The 13,531-nt window shown below is 39.9% G+C and overlaps 1 long non-coding RNA gene across 1 annotated transcript; it reads right to left on the bottom strand.

The window, feature by feature from the left end:
* Positions 1 to 1,116: 1,116 nt before the first annotated feature.
* LOC134067819 (uncharacterized) lies at positions 1,117 to 6,998 on the bottom strand. The gene is made up of 3 exons (XR_009936569.1): positions 6,760 to 6,998; positions 1,785 to 1,992; positions 1,117 to 1,622 (listed from the first exon to the last, which is right to left on the bottom strand). It is a non-coding gene; the product is annotated as an uncharacterized LOC134067819 (long non-coding RNA).
* Positions 6,999 to 13,531: the final 6,533 nt, after the last annotated feature.

Below are 13,531 nucleotides of genomic sequence, written 5' to 3'. Positions count from 1 at the left end.
GAACATTCCATTTTTTCATACTCAATGGCCTCATGGCACAAAAGGCTGTATTTTGTGATTATGCTACATGGCAGAGATACAATATACCCACCATTGTAATCAGGAGAACTAGAGCTTTCCAATGGTATACAATATAACTAATACATTTGAAGAGAACACACATATCTTAAAAAAATGTCTTCAAAATCCAACCCCAAAAAACACGAAAATATCAGTTAGTCAAGATTAATCTCATTTTTTTCCCAATGTCTGTTGTAGGTAGAGAAAAACCTAGAGTGTATAGGAGATTCACAATTTTATCCTCTATTCACTGAAAAAAACAGAATCAATCTGTCACCTTCTGTTCAAATGTTATGATAAATTTATTGGACCTTTGCAGATGGCACAAAACATTCCGTTTTTTCATACTTGATGCCCCCGTGATACAAATAGGCTTGTTGTGTGGATATGCTAGATGCTAGAGACATAATATACCCATCATTGTGATCAGAAGAGCTAGTCCTTTAAAATGGTATACATCATGGTTAATAAGTTTAAGTGTAACATTCATTGTTTTTAAACAAGACCTTCAAAATTCAACCTTAAAAAACACAAAAACATACATTTGCCAAGATAAATCTCATGTTTTACCTAATAGCTATCGCAGATATAGTGTGTGAGATATAGACAATGTTGTGCTCTGTTCAGTGAAAGAAACAGAATCAATTAATTACCTTTGGTTCAAAAGTTATGATCAATTACTCATAACTGCAAGTTGAAGTGACGAGTAGAATTTTTAAAAAGTAGAATGCTTTCATTCCCTGATTTAAAATTCAACTCCAAAATACACAGATATGTTGGTCATGTAATAAAATAAGTGTATTTAACCATCTCAGTTGTATAGCTAAATGTGGCATGTTTTACCTTGCCTTAAGAGCCAATAACCTTTGTGAGTGAGGAAAGACTTAGGTGAAGTAAAGACTAGCTGACGGAGAATGCTTCTCTCTGTGTATCATTCTGTTACGAAAACAAGAATAGAGAAAAGACACTGACACAAGTTTTCTAATGGAAAAACTATTTTTCATTTTATTTTAAAATTGATCAATTATATTAAATCTTTAGGAACCCAAGTATAACACTAAAACAAACAAGCAGTAACTACTAGAACTACAAGAGCAAGAAGACAACACTGCAACAAGCGTCTACGCTTTCTACCTGACATGGGCCTGTCAGGGAATGGCTAACCAAACCCAAAATAGATTGTCATAAGAATGTTAATTAGTAGAAATGTAAATGTAAATGTAATGAAACTATTACCATTACTATTCCTGTCATTATTATAACAAGTAATGCCCTTGTAACGATAAAAATTGTGCACATGCGCAGTTGCGCACGCGCGTGCGCACACACAAACACAAACATTGTTACTCAGCTGAGGATGATGGGAGATCACTCCCCTCCTACTCCTCTTCTTCCACATCCTCTTCACCCAGTAGCTGGCTATCCAGGTACTCCTCCATGTCCACCCCTGCATGATCCTGTAGTTGATGCTCACCGATGACCTGGAGCTCCTCAACGGTCAGTTGTCTCTTTTCCCTGAGAGACTCCATCAACCGTGCATACTGGCTCTTCTCCCCCTCCATCTAAAATAATGAGGAGAAAAAAAGATAAGCCTGTAAATAACTTACTTGGTTGTTACAATACAATCTGAGTCACCTCTAACTATGTCCTTTTTCACTAAAGACACGGTCACTAAAAGGCTAACTGATGATTTGGAGAAATAACACACACACAAACATAGTTACCCAGCTGAGGATGATGGGAGATCACTCTCCTCCTCTTCTTCCACATCCTCTTCACTCAGTAGCTGGCTATCCAGGTTCTCCTCCTCTGCAGTGTCCATCCCTTCATGATCCTGTAGTTGATGCTCACCGATGACCTGGAGCTCCTCAGCAGTCTCCTTTCCTTGAGAGACTCCATCAACCGTGCATACTGGCTCTTCTCCCCCTCCATCTAAAATAATGAGGAGAAAAAAAGATAAGCCTGTAAATAACTTACTTGGTTGTTACAATACAATCTGAATCACCTCTAACTATGTCCTTTTTCACTAAAGACACGGTCACTGGAAGGCTGATTGATTTGGAGAAATAACATTAGCCTGTGAACTCACTTGAAGCAAGTTAGTATTAAATCCTTGACTATATATTATAGACCAGCTTGCAAACCAATACTGATATAAGACAACTAGAGCAAGAAAATAAGACAGAAACCATCTAGAGAGCGCATGTATGCACACACACACACCGTGTTATTTCCTGACAGCGTAAAGACGAAATATTGCGTCTCGACGTGGAGTAGAGAAAATACCCACTTGAGTTCACAGCATGTTAACGTTAGTTGGCAAGTATCGCCATAACCTTGATTAAGAAAATTATAGTCTACGACCTAAGCAATAGTTATGACACTATACTACACGTCTTCAGTTATGCACTCATACAACAGTAGCCGACAATAAACAAAAACCTTGCGTTAGACCCTTGGCACAATCATAACGTTTGGATACGTTAGCACCTTTCATGTTTGACAGATCATATCTAGCAAGCTAGCCAACTTGGCAGCATATAACTTTAAAATGTGGTACATATTTCGACGAAATAACTGGTTTATTTAAGTATAAAATAGCCTACCAATAGATGTCCTTCACATGAGGTGATATAGATAGAGCATTTGAGCTAAACTGATCAGGAGGGCGCGTCGCGGGCATGTCGAACCAAAAATATTTCTGGAGCTGGAAATGTACAGCTAGCGTGCTAACGGTAATGACTGCTGTAGTATTACCTGACAGGCTATTTCGTTCAAACTTGAATACATATCTAAAGTAACAGTCCTAGTAGTTAGCTTTCCATGTTTTCCATGTTATCCTCCAAGAAATCATTGAAAATAGTAACAGTTTACTAAAGACAACAGTTTGCTAAAACACCAGCAACCAGCTGATGTGAACACAGACGCAAATGGTCATATAGACGAATCCGGCGCTGCATTCTCTATGACGCCATCTGGTGGCAGCGCCATTACTGCGGTTAAGCTACCGCAGCCACGACCGCAGCCCGTAGCGATACATTTGCTAACGTTTACCCGTGGAATGGAGTAAATCGTCTTTTTTCCTTCGTTTTTTGGCTTACGATGTCGGGAAGAGCATGTTGTGTGTTCGGCTGTTACAACAGCAGTGGGAAAATACAGATATGAAACAAAATATAAATTCACCCGCCGTACACAGCCTGCTCTTGTGTAAAACCAGGAACAGATTTCTAGGGCGAGTCCAGGACCAAGCTCTTCGTCAGAAGTGGAGAAAGGACTTCCAAACAAACATATCACGGTAAGTTTTATTTAACAGTATTAATCTTAAAGCTTGCCAGTTGCCACGATGACAAGCATGCTGTTGTCTAGTCTTGCATGGCTAAACATCAGCTAATTTTAACGATGTAGGCCTATGTTGGTGGGTTAACATGGTAGGCTACCAAATATCTGACGTAGCAAAACTGTAAAGTTATGTAGGAACTTAGTTGTCGCCAGAATAATTATCTCCGTCAACTAAATGGCACTAGTGAAGAATTATTCGCTTGAACTACTAACGTTTGTGCAACATGGCCATCAAAGTATGGTCGGACAGAAAACGCATGATAGGCTAGAGTTCGGGGGCAGGTGACACTATGCTAGTTGCATGATTGCTTTCCTTCTTTGTAAGGTTAACCATGAAAACATCTATTTGGGAAAATCTTTGTGCGTTTTCCTCCGTAATAGCCTTTTGTAGCCTAATAAACAGTTTTTGGGTAGCACTCACATCTAAAACTCACTTGGATATTTGATGTAGCCTAGGCCTATGTGTAAAAATGTTCATTATTGTTTTTAGGTTTAATTTGTAGTCTACATATGGAAGTCAATTTCCTTTTCTCTTTTGTTGTGTTTTATCAGGGGTCAATGTCATCTGGAAGAGCACCTCCCAAAAGATGTCTTCAGCCCTTACAAGAGGACACATCATCATGTTCTTGGAACTTGTGCACAATGGAATAAAGAACAGTTGTTGATGTATTGATTACAGTTTATTTGAACTTGACAAAGTCACTTCATTTAATTTATACAATACATGTATCACACATACAAATTGTTGTTATATTATTATTATTATTACAATATGACAATGCAAAATAATAGACCCTATTACATTATATTTGGCAGATGCTTTTTAGCCAAAGCGACTTACAACAGGGTAAAAACTTTTAAAGCTTTTAAGAGCAATTCTAACAACAATAAAAAAAAAAAACACAATAAGTGCATCAACGAGTGTAGTAAGTACATCAATGAGTGCAATTGTCTGTCGTAGTGCTATGAGATATGTTCTCTAAAGACCTGGGTTTTCAGACATTTTTTTGAAGATGGCGAGGGATGTCCCTGCTATAGTAGGAACAGGCAGTGCGTTCCACAAACGAGGGACTACAGATGAGAAAAGTTTGTATTGGCCATATGAGAAGGTTCAAAATATGCCAGCCCAGCTTATAGGCTGAAGTAAAATAGACTGGACCAGGTCAGTCTCTGTGGAAAGTATTTAGACAGGATATCAACAGTAATGGCTCAAATTTAAAGTAATGATTCAAAAATAAATGTATAGTGTGGATAGGCTGTACAGTAGGGCCAAAAAAGTACACAACACGTAACAGTTGAAAAGGGAGGTAGCCTATAGATTAATCAATAAATCCCTGTATGGAAGTATGTGTAAAAAAGACACACTAAACAGTAGTTATTCAAAGGTAAGAACAGATTAATGAACAAATCCCTGTGTTTTAGTATGGGTAAAAATATACACTAAACAGTAGGGATTCAAAAGGTAAGTATAGATTTATCAACAAAATCCTGTGTGGAAGTATGGACGGAGCCTCATGAGCAACAGCTATTCAGGGACAGCTAACTTGATGGACCTTATTGTGAGTGAAAAGCAATAATGGCGTACAAAAGTTGCCAAAAACGGTCAATGCCCAAGCAAGCCTATGTAAATTTTGAGTCTTTGTCATCAAATCATATATGGCCTGATCAGTTTGTGTCAGTCTTATGTTGACTTAAAACTAGTTGTGGTCTGCAGTATCTGCTCACTGGATGCCAGCATTACACTTCTGCAGAGGCTTATTTTCTGTAATAATATAATCTGTGTTTTATAGGCATATGTATCTGTAACACCAGTTTTCCAAATTACTGACATTCACCCATCAGATTCAGTATAACTTCAGGTTCAGCACATGATGCTCTTGTAAGGGCTGAAGACATCTTTTGGGAGGTGCTCCTCCATGGCATTGACCCCTGATGAAATACAACAAAAGAGAAAAGGAAATTGACTTAATGTAGACTATAACTCAGCACAACAAATTTAACCCAACAACAATCATGAACATTTTTACACAACATCTACATCAAATATCCAAGTGAATTTTAAATGTGAGTGCTACCCAAAAACTGTCAGATCTTTCCAAATAGGCTGATGTTTTCATGGTTAACATTACCAAAGAAGGAAATCAATCTTGCTACTAGTATCGCTTGCCCCTGACTCCATCATACGTTTTCTGTTTGTAATGCCGATATCACGTTGATTTGATGGCTGCCCGAATAATTTTTCAATAGTGCCTTTTAGTTAATGGAGGTAATTATTCTGGCGACTACCGAAATTCCTAGCACTTACCTAACTTTACAGTTTTGCTTCTACGTCAAATATAAAGTAGGCTACCATGTCACCAACAGAACACACCGTGTAGCCTAGCTGATGTTTCGCCATGCAAGACAACAGCATGCTAGTTGAGGCAAACTGGCAAGATTTAAGATCAACCCTATTAAACAAAACTTACCATGATATGTTTGTCCTCAATGTCCTTTCGGTTGATGTTTACAATCCACTTCTGATGAACAGTTTGGTCCTCAGCTCGCCCTAGACATCTGTGTATTATGTGGTTATGGTTTTACACAGGAGCTGTGTAACTTAATATATTTTGTTCCATATCTGTATTTTCCCACTGCTGTTGTAACAGCCGAACACACAACATGCTCTTCCCGACATCGTAAGCCAAAAAACGAAGGGAAAAAAGACGATTTACTCCATTCCACGGGTAAACGTTAGCAAATGTATCGCTACGAGCTGCGGTCGTGGCTGCGGTAGCTTAACCGCAGTAATGGCGCTGCCACCAGATGGCGTCATAGAGAATGCAGCGCCGGATTCGTCTATACACACGGTGCAATTACTAGTCAAATGGCTAAATAAAAACGACTAAATAACTGGTTTATTTGGGAATAAAATAGCCTACCAATCAGGTGTCCTTCACATGAGATGATATAGATAGAGAATTTGAGAGACACTGGTCAGGACAGGAGGACGCGTCGTGGGCAAAATATTTCTGGAGCAAGAAGCTCCCTAACTTACAGCTAACGTTATGAGTTGCTGTAGCATTACATGACAGGCTATTTCGTTCAAATTGAATACATATCTAAGGTGACAGTCCTAGTAGTTGGCTCTTCATGTTTTACATATAGTTACCCCCCCAAAATCACTGAAAATAGCAACATTTTACTAAAGATAACAGTTTGCTAAAACACCCGCAAATATTGCGAGCTGAAGTAAACAGACACATATGTTACGGTCAAACACTCACGGTGCAATTACTGGTAAAAATAGCTAAATAAAAACGATTTTTAAGTAATAACGTGGATAGGTATTAATAACAACATATAAAAAGACTGTTTTACCTCAATTGATCCACCAGTTTGTCCTTCAAACGACGTTATGATGTCTGATGTATGGTGACAGCTAGCGTTGCTCCTTTAGATTCAGCAGGCAGAATGACGTTTCAACTTCTTGTTTTCTCTTCAAGCAGTGAAACAGTTTCGCGCCACAAATCCCTTAACCAATCATATCACTGTAAAGCCTATGATGTGACGTTTATGAGGAAGTTTTCATTAATAAAATCAGTTGAAGTATGGCGGAGTTATTAGACTCAACATCATCGGTACTGGGGTACCGATTTTAGAGCGTGCCGTCTGCAAAGGGTTAACAGCTAACATAAAACGGTTTCATACATACAACATTCAATTGTGTTTTATATGAAACAACCCCATCAAGGCATATAACCACCCCTGTCTTCAGCAGGGAATAAAACTGACTCGGAAAACATGATAGAATTCTAACCTGGGATCGCTATTTTATTAGCAGATACTTAGCCATGACAGATTTAGCTGCTCGAGTTAACACATTTTACACTTACATGCGATCTGCTAAAATGCTTATTTAAGTTGTTGTTGCGCTAATCTCGCTAAAAGTACCCTAAACTCAAAACAAGAAAACTATGAACAGCAACAAATACATACCTTATAATTACTGGATCCGCAAACCGACGACAAAATGGCGCACTTTCCACAGCAGAGAATCCTCAACCACCTCCTGCAGAGCGTGCGTGGTGAAGTAATGCTATGGCACGTACAGAGGGACACATTTCCTGCAAACACCTAATCTCGTGCGTTTTATTCAAGAAAGTTGTGTAGATCGAATGAAAACATGTTAAATTAATCTGCAAAATGCAGTATTGGTTTGAAATAACTCAACTAACTCAATTTCATCTTAGAAACCTAATTTTGTTATGTAAATCCTACAACAGAGGATTCATTAAAATGAGCAATAGTGGGATTTCACTTTTTTTGAGTGCAGCACTGGCCCTCAAATAGCACAGCGTCTACCCCAAACAAAATGTGTGAAATGTTTGGACAACCATTTTTTGAAGACTTGGATAAAGTAAAGCATTCTGGGATATGAAGTGCTGACCTAGCATTTTTTTCACAGTTTCAAAGTTATTACAATTTTAATGATCAGTTTTATGCAGCACATACCGTATTTGTAATGCCATTGTGTGGTACAAATTACTCCAATTTTGTACTATTTTCTGTACAAAAAAGTGTTATGTACATAAAGTATGTCCATAAAATAATATCTGTATGAAATACATGTTGCGATCATACATACATTCTGTGAAGAATCATTATTAAATACAATTTAAATGTCATGAATTTCTCTGAATTTCATGGAATTCCAATTCTACTTCCTGCAATTCGAATTTGAATTGCAATTCCACTTCCTGTTTGCAACCTCAATTCAAATTCAAACTCAAATTCAAGAATTGAATTGGAATTTTGGGGTCATTCTCAATTCAATTCAGAATTTTGTACAACCCTGGAGGAAATATTACTGTTTTCGGTGAAACTGGTCAGTCAAGCAAAACAACAATTTCTGAGCGATTTTATGACTATGAAAAAGTTGCATAGAGTCTCTTTAAAGTACATGTATATGTTTTGTCCCTGTAATTGTTGGTATGTCTTACCTTTACATGTACCAATTGCTTTGGCAATGCAAGTTTTCATTTGTCATGCCAATAAAGCAACTTTGATAATTTGGTAGGTATAATTTGTCCAGAAGAGAGGCCCCAGTACCCTTGATGTGTGAAGCTGTTTGCCTAAGTGCCACTGCCTTCCTGTGTGCCAGTGATGCATTAACATAAAGTAGACAGGATTCAAATTACAGGGCTGCCAGTGTTCTACCTAAATTGGGTAAAATTATAGCATAGGTTCCTGTCTCAGGGCGTGATGTCTCTGTAATTACAGCATGCAGCTTTTCAGTTCGAGAGAGAGAAAGAGAGAGAGAGAGAGAATGACAGAATAGAACAGAAAAGGCTGCTGATGAATTTGTCATGATTGCTAGTATTTAGTGCAGTCGCCTTGATCATTTGAGCACATTTGACAGGTGTTTCGGCCCCCCTCCCCACCCCCACCTGCTCACCTCTCTTTGTCGTCAATTACAATTTAGGTGTTTGAAAGGGAGTTCTTACACTATTTAAAGCCATGGCTCATGTCAGCTAAGTGGTGGTAATGGTGACAGCTACAGGGTTGCTAGGAGATAACTTGAGTGTGGTATGTCGAGAAAAACAGACCCATTTTCAGTTTGTGCTCAAATTATGCACTTTGATGCGATTTGATCACATTCAAAAAAGGTTCTGCATGGCTGGCGAAATAATCAGAGGCGAGACGTTTATGAATAGCACAAAAGGAGCCAGATGAAATCAGAGGAGCTGGCATTCGTAGACACAAAGAGAGCGACAGAAGAAAGCTGATTACTTTTCGTGTTTCATGTTGACGCCGAGCTTTCCGGCAAATAAGTATTGTTACAGCAAAAGCACCAATTAGTCTCTGAATGGCACAGAGTGGAGAAGGGTTTGAACAAAAAAGAGAAGAGGACAAGAATAAAAGAGGACTTATTACCAACATTGATTCTTGCTGACCTAACCCAATTTCACTGTAACTTGTGATTATTTCATTCTCACTCAGCAGTTCAATTTAACTTTTTACATCTCTAATGCTTCGAATAGTGTGTGTGTGTGTGTGTGTGTGTGTGTGTGTGTGTGTGTTACAAGATATCAATGAAATTCAAGGTCGAAGACATGTCAGGATATTAAATAATTGCGTGTTCCTTTTCTTACATTATGAAAACCTTGCACTATATTTTTTCTCTCAATTTGTATAATTTCTGTTATCACAGTTTAATTTTTAAGATGGTTCTCATCAGCCATGACCTACTGGTTAGGGTTTTGGGCTTGTGACCGGAGGGTTGCCGGTTCGATCCCCAACCAATCCACGGCTGAAGTGCGCTTGAGCAAGGCACCTAACCCCTCATTGCTCCCTGAGCGCCGCTGGTTGGGCAGGCAGCTCACTGCCACGGGTTAATGTGTGATTCACCTCACTGTGTGTTCACTGTCTGCTGTGTGTGTTCACTAATTTGGTTAAATTGGGTTAAATGCAGAGAAACAAATTTCCCTCACGGGATCAAAAAAGTATATATTCTATTCTGTTCTATTCTATTCATATGGATCATCTCTAACTATGGATCTATTTTGCCATCTAATTACTTACTTTTAAACCTTTTCATTTATTTGTAAGGCCCTGTCCCCATACCTCCCCTTCCCCTGGATGTTTGCCCTAACCCTAGATTTAGGTTGCAGTGGTAGGTACTGAGTACTGAAAATCTATACTCAAGTACAAGTACAATTATTTCCTTCCGAATCTACTTGAGTAAAATTAAATATTCCAATTGGACAAACCTACTTGAGTAAAAGTAAAAAAGTACTTTGTTATTAAGTTGTTCAAATTACTAGTTACTTTTCATTTTTGTACTGAAGTGCTTGGATCAGTGAAAAAGACATAACGGGCCCTATTTTGGCGAAAACACATAGCTTAAACACTTTTAGGGGTTTGTCCAGTACACATTCAGGGTGGCTTTGTTATCAAACGTCAGGCACCTGGAGCAATTTGGCTAACCAATTTGGCGCCCTAGGCAAGATTTTAGGTACAGTACATACACTCACAAGACACTGAGCTTTGTCTTGAACATTATTGCATGTAAATAAAGCAATTGCAAATTCAAAATAGAAAGCCTTAAAGAAACAAATACAAAAATATAGCCGCAAGCGGCGATGGCGGGCCCGAGCACCTGCGGTGCGGAGACCTGTGACATTTCGGAATCTAACAAAGCAACATGTGCGTGTTGGTGGGCATGTGCATGAGCAACACACATGCCCACCAAATTTGGTCAATTTTCCTGAATGTATGTGTCAACCACAAAAGACAACACGCTAGGTGGCGCTGTAGAGTCCCTAAGCCACACCCTAGGCCAGAGCTCTATCTCTGACTATCGATAGCAATAACGCACAAGCCCACCAAATTTGGTTAATTTTCGTGAATGTGTGTGTCAACCACAACACACAATGCGCTAGGTGGCGCTATATAGTCCCTAAGACACCCTTGACCAGAGCGCTCTCTCTGAATAGCTATAGCAATAACACGTATGCCAACCAAATTTGGTTCATTTTCGTGAATGTATGTGTCAACAACAACAGACAATGCACTAGGTGGCGCTATAGAGTCCCTAAGACACCCTTGACCAGAGCGCTCTCTCTGAATAGCTATAGCAATAACACGTATGCCAACCAAATTTGGTTCATTTTCGTGAATGTATGTGTCAACAACAACAGACAATGCACTAGGTGGCGCTATAGAGTCCCTAAGCCACACCCGAGGCCAGAGCTCTGTCTTTGAATAACTATAGCAATAACACACATGCTCACCAAATTTGGTTCATTTTGGTGAATGTACGTGTCAACCACAACAGACAATGCATTAGGTGGCGCTCTAGAGTCCCTAAGCCACACTCTAGGCCAGAGCATTGTCTCTGACTACCGATGGCAATAACACACAAGCCCACCAAATTTGGTTAATTTTCGTGAATGTTTGTGTCAACCACAACAGACAACGCACTAGGTGGCGCTATAGAGTTCCAAATCCACACCTTAGAACAGAGCTCTGTCTCTGACCATTGATAGCAATAACACACAAGCCCACCAATTTTGGTTAATTTTCGTGAATGTTTGTGTCAACCACACCAGATAACGTGCTGCTAGGTGGCGCTATAGAGTCCCGAAGCCACACCTTAAGCCAGAGCTCTGTCTCTGACTAACGGTAGTAATAACACACAAGCCCACCAAATTTGGTTCATTTTTGTGAATGTATGAGTCAACCACAGACAACGTGCTAGGTGGCGCTATAGAGTCCTTAAGCCACACCCTAGGCCAGAGCTCTGTCTCTGACTACCGACAGCAATAACACACGAGCCCACCAAATTTGGTTCATTTTCGTGAATGTATGTGTCAACCACAACAGACAACGCACTAGGTGGCGCTATAGAGTCCCTACGCCACACCCTAGGCCAAAGCTCTGACTCTGACTAGCGATAGCAATAACACATAAGTCCACCAAATTTGGTTCATTTTCGTTAATGTTTGTGTCAACCACAACAGATAACGTGCTACTAGGTGGCGCTATAGAGTCCCTAAGCCACACCCTAGGCCAGAGCTCTGTCTCTGACTAGCGATAGCAATAACACATAAGTCCACCAAATTTGGTTCATTTTCGTGAATGTTTGTGTCAACCACAACAGATAACGTGCTACTAGGTGGCGCTATAGAGTCCACAAGCCACACCTTAGGCCAGAGCTCTGTCTCTGACTAGCGATAGCAAAAACACATAAGTCCACCAAATTTGGTTCATTTTCGTGAATGTTTGTGTCAACCACAACAGATAACGTGCTACTAGGTGGCGCTATAGAGTCCCGAAGCCACACCTTAGGCCAGAGCTCTGTCCCTGACTAGCAGAAGCAATTCCACATGTAGCTGCCAAATTACATCCAATGTATAACCTTTTTTCTGCTTATAACACCAACTTCCTGTTTCGTAATAAGACGCCATAATTCAAACCTTCGCCATTTCGATATGCTTCGAAAATTCAAAAATCTGTTCGCAATTCCTCTCGGGCAACCCCTCAAGATCCTTTTACTGCTCAAATGACATGATTTCGATAAACCATCTAGGAGAAGTGTTTCAAAATACATGATGTGCAAAAATCATAATCATAATCATAACTCAAATTTGTTTAAGATTCACTATGTAGTGTAAATGTAAAAGTTGTTCAGATTTATACAACACATCTGCCTACCAAATTTGGTTCATTTTCGTGCATGCACATGTCAACCACAACAGACAGCGCGATAGGTGGCGCTAGAGACCCCCTGAGCCACACCCTAGGCCAGGGCTCTGTCTCTCAGTATCAAATGCAATTCTACATATGCCTGCCAAATTACAAGAGTTTTGGAGCATGCCAAGTTGGTGAAACGGCCAAACGGGCTAAGACGAAGAAAGAATAATAATAAATATAGCCGCAAGCGGCGATGGCGGGCCCGAGCACCTGCGGTGCGGAGACCTGTGACATTTCGGAATCTAACAAAGCAACATGTGCGTGTTGGTGGGCATGTGCATTAGCAACACACATGCCCACCAAATTTGGTCAATTTTCCTGAGTGTATGTGTCAACCACAACAAACACGCTAGGTGGCGCTATAGAGTCCCTAAGCCACACCCTAGGCCAGAGCTCTATCTCTGACTATCGATAGCAATAACGCACAAGCCTACCAAATTTGGTTCATTTTTCGTGAATGTGTGTGTCAACCACAACAGACAATGTGCTAGGTGGCGCTATACAGTCCCTAAGACACCCTTGGTTAGAGCGCTGTCTTTGAATAGCTATAGCAATAACACACATGCCCACCAAATTTGGTTCATTTTCCTGAATGTATGCGTCAACAACAACACACAATCTGCTAGGTGGCACTATAGAGTCCCTAAGCCACACCTTAGGCCAGAGCTCTGTTTCTGACTAGCGGCAGTAATAACAAACAAGCTCACCAAATTTGATTCATTTTCGTGAATGTATGTCAACCACAACAGGTAACACACTAGGTGGCGCTATAGAGTCCCTAAGCCACACTCTCGGCCAGAGCTCTGTCTCTGAATAGCTATAACAAAACACATGCCCACCAAATTTGGTTCATTTTTGTGAATGTACTGTACGTGTCAACCACAACAGACAATGC

Source organism: Sardina pilchardus, chromosome 20 (assembly GCF_963854185.1).
Source record: "Sardina pilchardus chromosome 20, fSarPil1.1, whole genome shotgun sequence".
Lineage (NCBI taxonomy): Eukaryota > Metazoa > Chordata > Actinopteri > Clupeiformes > Clupeidae > Sardina > Sardina pilchardus.
Note: the sequence above shows the minus strand (reverse complement) of the source record. Positions and strands in the feature narration are given on the sequence as shown.